Genomic DNA, 5720 nt, shown 5'->3' with positions numbered 1-5720 from the left:
GTGTTTGTCATCAGTGATCGTTAAAGTTTATTGACTCGGACATTGTTACTTACCTACTCTTTTTCTTTGTCGTGTTTCAGGTAGTCTAGAGAGCGTGTATGCATACGCGTTCGCGGGCTTGTAAGAGAACTCTAGATCAAGCCAAGGAAGAAGTTGTAGTGATTGGAAGGGAAGTTTTTGAGGATGAAGAGAAAGTAGCAGAAGAAGAGAAAGTCGAGGAACCAGCTCTAGCAGTGATGGAAGATCAAGCAGAAAATCCTAAGGCTCTGATGGACTATTCTCAGCCTAAGATCGATGATACTCAGTCGAGCATCATCAGACCAGCCATCTCGGCTAACACTTTTGAGATCTAGTCAAGCACGATTCAGATGATACAGAACTCAGTTTAGTTCGGGGGTTCTCCTATAGAAGACCCCAACATGCACATCAGAGATTTCATCAAGATCTGTGACACTTTCAAGTTCAATGGGGTGACTGAAGATGCTATCATGCTGCGACTCTTCCCATTCTCTCTGAGGGATAAAGCAAAGTGCTGGTTACATTCTCTACCACCAGGGTCTATCACCACATGGGAGGATCTTGCTCAAAAGTTTCTCACTAAATTCTTTCTGATGGCGAAGACTGCTGCAATCAGGAATGCTCTTACTCAGTTTGCTCAGCAAACTGGAGAATCTCTATGTGAGGCTTGGGATCGATATAAGGAGATTCTAAGGAAGTGCCCACACCATGGCATGCCTGATTGGATGATTATAAACTATTTCTACAATGGTTTGGGTGCTCAGTCTAGACCTATGCTTGATGCAGCATCAGGAGAAGCCCTGTGGGCTAAAAGCTATAATGAAGCTTATGAACTAATGGAACTGATGAATGCTAATGAATACCAGAATCCTTCTCAAAGGCTAACTTAGGGCAAGGTAGCAGGAATTCTGGAGTTGGATGCAGCAACTGCTATAGCTGCCCAACTTAATACATTGATGATAAAAGTGGCTCTTTGGTGAATTATAGAGTTAATCAAATCTCTAGTGTTTGGGAGCTTTGTGCGGGAGCACATGAAACAAAGCAGTGTGCTATTTCTAGCGAATTAGCTCAATTTGTGAGCAACTTTCAAAGATCACAGCAACAAGCTCCAGCCACTTACCATCCAAATAACTGCAATCATCCTAACTTCAGCTGGAGTAATAATCAGAATACGGTGCAACAATCTTATCATCCATATACAGCAAAAGCAGTATAACCCTTCTGGCTATCAGCAACTGCAATATGCCCCTAGGCAACAACTTCAACTTCAGCAGCTACCACAAGCTAAGGAAAAATTTGAATTGGGGGAGTTGAGGCTCATGTGCAAGAGCCAAGCTGTGTCTATCAAGACTTTGGAGAATTAGACTGGGCCAATTGCTAACGCATTACTGAATCGTTAACCTAGCACGCTTCCAAGCGATACTGAAGTACCAGGAAAGAAGGAAGCTAAGGAGCATGTTAAGGCAATTACATTGAGGTCTGGTAAGGTTGTGAATCCTGATAAAGCTAAGGCTCCAGAATCTGAAGTTGAGGCTGAAGAAGAAGAAGTGCAGAAGAAGGCAAAAGTGGAACCAAGAAAGATTACTATTGAGAACACTCCTCCTGAGGATAATACATGGGAGAAATAGATCTATCCTCGACCTCCTTTTACTAAGAGGCTACAGAAAAAAGCTGGATAAGCAGTTTGAGAAGTTTCTGGAGGTGTTCAAGAAACTTCATATCAACATACCTTTCACTTAAGCTCTTGAACAAATTCCTAGTTACGCGAAGATCATGAAAGATATTCTCTCTAGGAAGTTGAAGCTTGATGACTTAGAGACCGTTGCTCTCACGGAGGAATGCAGTGATGTGCTGCAACAGAAGTTGCCTCCGAAGCTTAAAGATCTTGGAAGCTTCACTATTCCATGCACCATTGGAAATATGTCATTTGACAAGTGTCTATGTGACTTGGGAGCTAGCATCAATCTGATGCCTTTGTCAATCTTCAAGAAGTTGAACTTGCCTGATCCAAAGCCTACTTATATGACTTTGCAGTTGGCCGACCATTCTATTACATATCCGCGAGGTATTGTGGAGGATGTCTTGGTCAAGGTGGATAAACTCATCTTCCCTGCTGATTTTGTAATTCTTAATTTCGAGGAGGATAAGAAGATTACCATAATTTTGGGAAGACCTTTCTTGGCTACTGGCCGAACCTTGATAGATGTGTAGAAGGGTGAGCTCACCATGCGAGTGATGGATCAGGATGTAACTTTTAATGTGTTCCATGTCATGAAGTTCCCTACGGAAAATGAGGAGTGCTTAAAAGTGGAGTTGGTTGATTCTGTTGTTACTTCAGAACTTGATCAATTGCTAAGGTCTAATGCCTTAGAGAAGGCCTTGTTGGGGAATTCCGATAGTGAAGATGATGAAGGGGATCAACAGTTGCAAATTCTGAATGCTTCTCCCTGGAAGAGGAAGATTGATATGCCTTTCGAATCTCTAGGAATGGAGGAGTTGAACAAAGCTCCTAAGCGCCCCAGCCATATATTGAGGAAGCTCCTTACTCTTGAGTTTAAGCCTTTACCTGAACATTTGAGGTATGAATTTTTAGGTGATGCATCTACTTTGCCTGTTATTATTGCATCTGACCTTTCAGGTAGCGACGAGGAGAATTTTTTGAGAATTCTTAGAGAATTCAAATCAGAAATTGGTTGGACTATAACAAATATCAAGGGAATCAGCCCTTCGTATTGCATGCACAGAATTCTGCTAGAGAAAGCAAGCAAGCCTATTGTTGAGCAATAGAGAAGGCTAAATCCGATCATGAAGGAGGTTGTGAAGAAGGAAATTCTTAAGTGGCTAGATGCAGGGATCATCTATCCTATTTCTGACAGTTCATGGGTGAGCCCAGTTCAGTGTGTGCCTAAGAAAGGAGGTATCACAGTCGTTGCAAATGAGAAGAATGAGCTTATTCCTACACGAACAGTCACGGGGTGGAGAGTTTGCATGGCTTATAGGAAGCTGAGCAAGGCCACAAGAAATGATCACTTCCCTCTGCCATTTATTGATCAGATGCTTGACAGATTGGCTGGGATTGAGTACTATTGTCTTCTGGATGGTTATTCTGGTTATAATCAAATCTGCATTGGACCAGAAGATCAGGAGAAGACTATTTTTACTTGTTCATTTTGTACTTTCGTTTTTCGAAGAGTTTCTTTTGGACTATGTGGAGCATTAGCCATATTTCAGAGATGCATGATGGTTATCTTCTCTGATATGATTGGTTAGAATGTGGAGGTGTTCATGGATGATTTCTCTGTGTTTGGTGATTCATTTGATGAGTGCTTGCAGAATTTTGGCGATGTTCTAAAGAGGTGTGTCGAGACCAATTTGGTTCTTAATTGGGAGAAATGTCACTTTATGGTGCGAAAGGGCATTATTCTTGGGCACAAGGTCTCTAGTAAGGGTCTTGAGGTGGAAAAAGCCAAAGTGGGGGTCACTGAAAATCTTCCCCCCACTAATTTCTGTTAAGGGGGTTCACAGTTTTCTTGGTATGCGGGCTTCTACAGGCATTTCATCAAGGACTTCTCAAACATTTCTAAACCTTTGTGCAATCTTCTGGAGAAGGATGTCATGTTTAAGTTTGATGATGAGTGCGTGGCTGCTTTTGAGTTCTTCAAGAAGAGTTTAATCACGGCACCTGTCATAACAGCACTTGATTGGAGTGAACCTTTTGAGATGATGTGCGATGCAAGTGATTATGCAGTTGGAGCAGTTCTTCGGCAGAGAAAGAACAACATATTTCATGTGGTCTACTATGCTAGTAAGACCCTAAATGGTGCTCAACTGAATTATACTACTACGGAGAAGGAACTTTTGGCTATCGTCTACGGTTTTGAGAAATTTCGCTCTTATCTGCTTGGGACGAAGGTGATAGTTTTCACTGATCATGGTGCTATTCGATATCTCGTCTCGAAGAAGGACTCGAAGCCTAGATTGATCAGATGGGTTCTTTTGCTTCAAGAATTTGAATTAGAGATCAAGGACAGAAAAGGGACTGAAAATTAAGTCGCTGATCATCTCTCGCGTTTAGAAGATCAAAGTGCAACTTCACTGGATAAGACATTAATCAAAAAGTCTTTTCCCGATGAGAAGCTATTTGGAGTGCAAGAGGAAGAACCGTGGTTTGCAGACATTTTGAACTACCTTGTGAGTAATATAATGCCTCATGACTTATTATACGCTCAAAGGAAGAAGTTTCTGCATGAAGTAAAGTGGTATATGTGGGATGAGCCATTTCATTTTTGACAAGGAGCTGACCAAATCATTAGGAGATGTATTCCTTACAACGAAATGGGGGTATCTTGCGAGATTGCCACTCAACGGCTTATGGAGGACATTATGGTGAAGAAAAGACAGCAACTCGTATTCTTCAAGTAGGTTTCTTTAGGCCGACCTTGTTTAAAGATGCTCATCAGTTTGTTTTGAAATGTGATCGATGTCAATGTGTGGATAATATGTCCAAGAGGGATGAGATGCCTCTTAATGTGCTTCTCGAGGTTGAAGTCTTTGATGTTTGGGGAATTAAATTCATGGGGCCATTTGTCTCATCTTGTACCAATTAGTATATCTTTTTGGCGGTTGATTATGTGTCGAAATGGGTTGAAGTTAAGGCATTACCAACGAACGATGCGAAAGTAGTGCTTAATTTTCTTCACAAGAAGATATTCACAAGGTTTAGGACTCCAAGAGTCATAATCACTGATGAGGGGTCGCATTTTTACAATCGCAAGTTCACTGTTATGATGCAGAGGTGTAATGTTAATCATTGCATTGCTACGACTTATCATCCTCAGATGAATGGTCAAGCTGAGGTATCTAACAGAGAGATCAAGCGTATTTTAGAGAAGGTTTTGTGTCCATCAAGGAAATATTAGTCTTTGAAGCTTGAGGAAGCTGTTTGGGCATAAAGAACAACATACAAGACTCTATTGGGAATGTCGCCATTTCAGTTGGTTTATTGTAAGGGTGTCATTTACCGGTGGAACTAGAACATAAAGCGTATTGGGCATTGAGAAGTTGAATCAGGACTTGGATGCAGATGGAAAGAAGAGGATGCTTTAATTGAATGAAGTCGATGAGTTTCGACTTCAAGATTATGAGAATAACAAAATGTATAAGGAGAAAGTCAAGAGGTGGCACGATAGGGGATTAGTGCTCAAATCATTTGTGTCGGGGCAACAAGTTCTTTTGTTTAACTCTCGTCTCTGTCTTTTTCCTGGAAAGTTGAAGTCAAGAGGGTTAGGGTCGTTTGTTGTCAAAACTGTGTTTCCACATGGAGCGGTGTTGATTTTTGAGAATGATCCGGGCCAAACATTTAAGGTAAATGGTTAGTGCCGTTTTATTATCTGTTTGATCTCGCAATTTTACATCGAGCTAATGACATAAAACAAGCGCTTCTTGGGAGGAAACCCAAGTTCGTTGTACATTAGTAGGTAGAGGAAGCAAGAAGAAAAGAGAAAGACACAAAAAATCAGAAAAATAGAAAATTTCAGGGCCAACTTCAGAAGGTGAGCGCGGTCACGCTGATCTAGCGCGCGGCCGTGCTGGAATTCCAGAAACCAAGCATGCCCGCGCTGATCTAGCGTGCGCCCGCGCCGATTTGACAAAAGGTGAGTGCGCCCGCGTAGGTCTAGTGCGCGGCCGCGCTGGGGTTCGAA

General features: G+C 41.8%; 1 non-coding gene across 1 annotated transcript; it reads right to left on the bottom strand.

Annotated features, from left to right (window-relative positions):
- Positions 1-626: 626 nt before the first annotated feature.
- Positions 627-733, bottom strand: LOC141680815 (small nucleolar RNA R71). The gene has a single exon (XR_012558423.1). It is a non-coding gene; the product is annotated as a small nucleolar RNA R71 (small nucleolar RNA).
- Between the last annotated feature and the right edge of the window lie 4987 nt (positions 734-5720).

This window comes from Apium graveolens, chromosome 1, assembly GCF_009905375.1.
Source record: "Apium graveolens cultivar Ventura chromosome 1, ASM990537v1, whole genome shotgun sequence".
Lineage (NCBI taxonomy): Eukaryota > Viridiplantae > Streptophyta > Magnoliopsida > Apiales > Apiaceae > Apium > Apium graveolens.
This window is presented reverse-complemented; position numbering and strand designations above follow the sequence as displayed.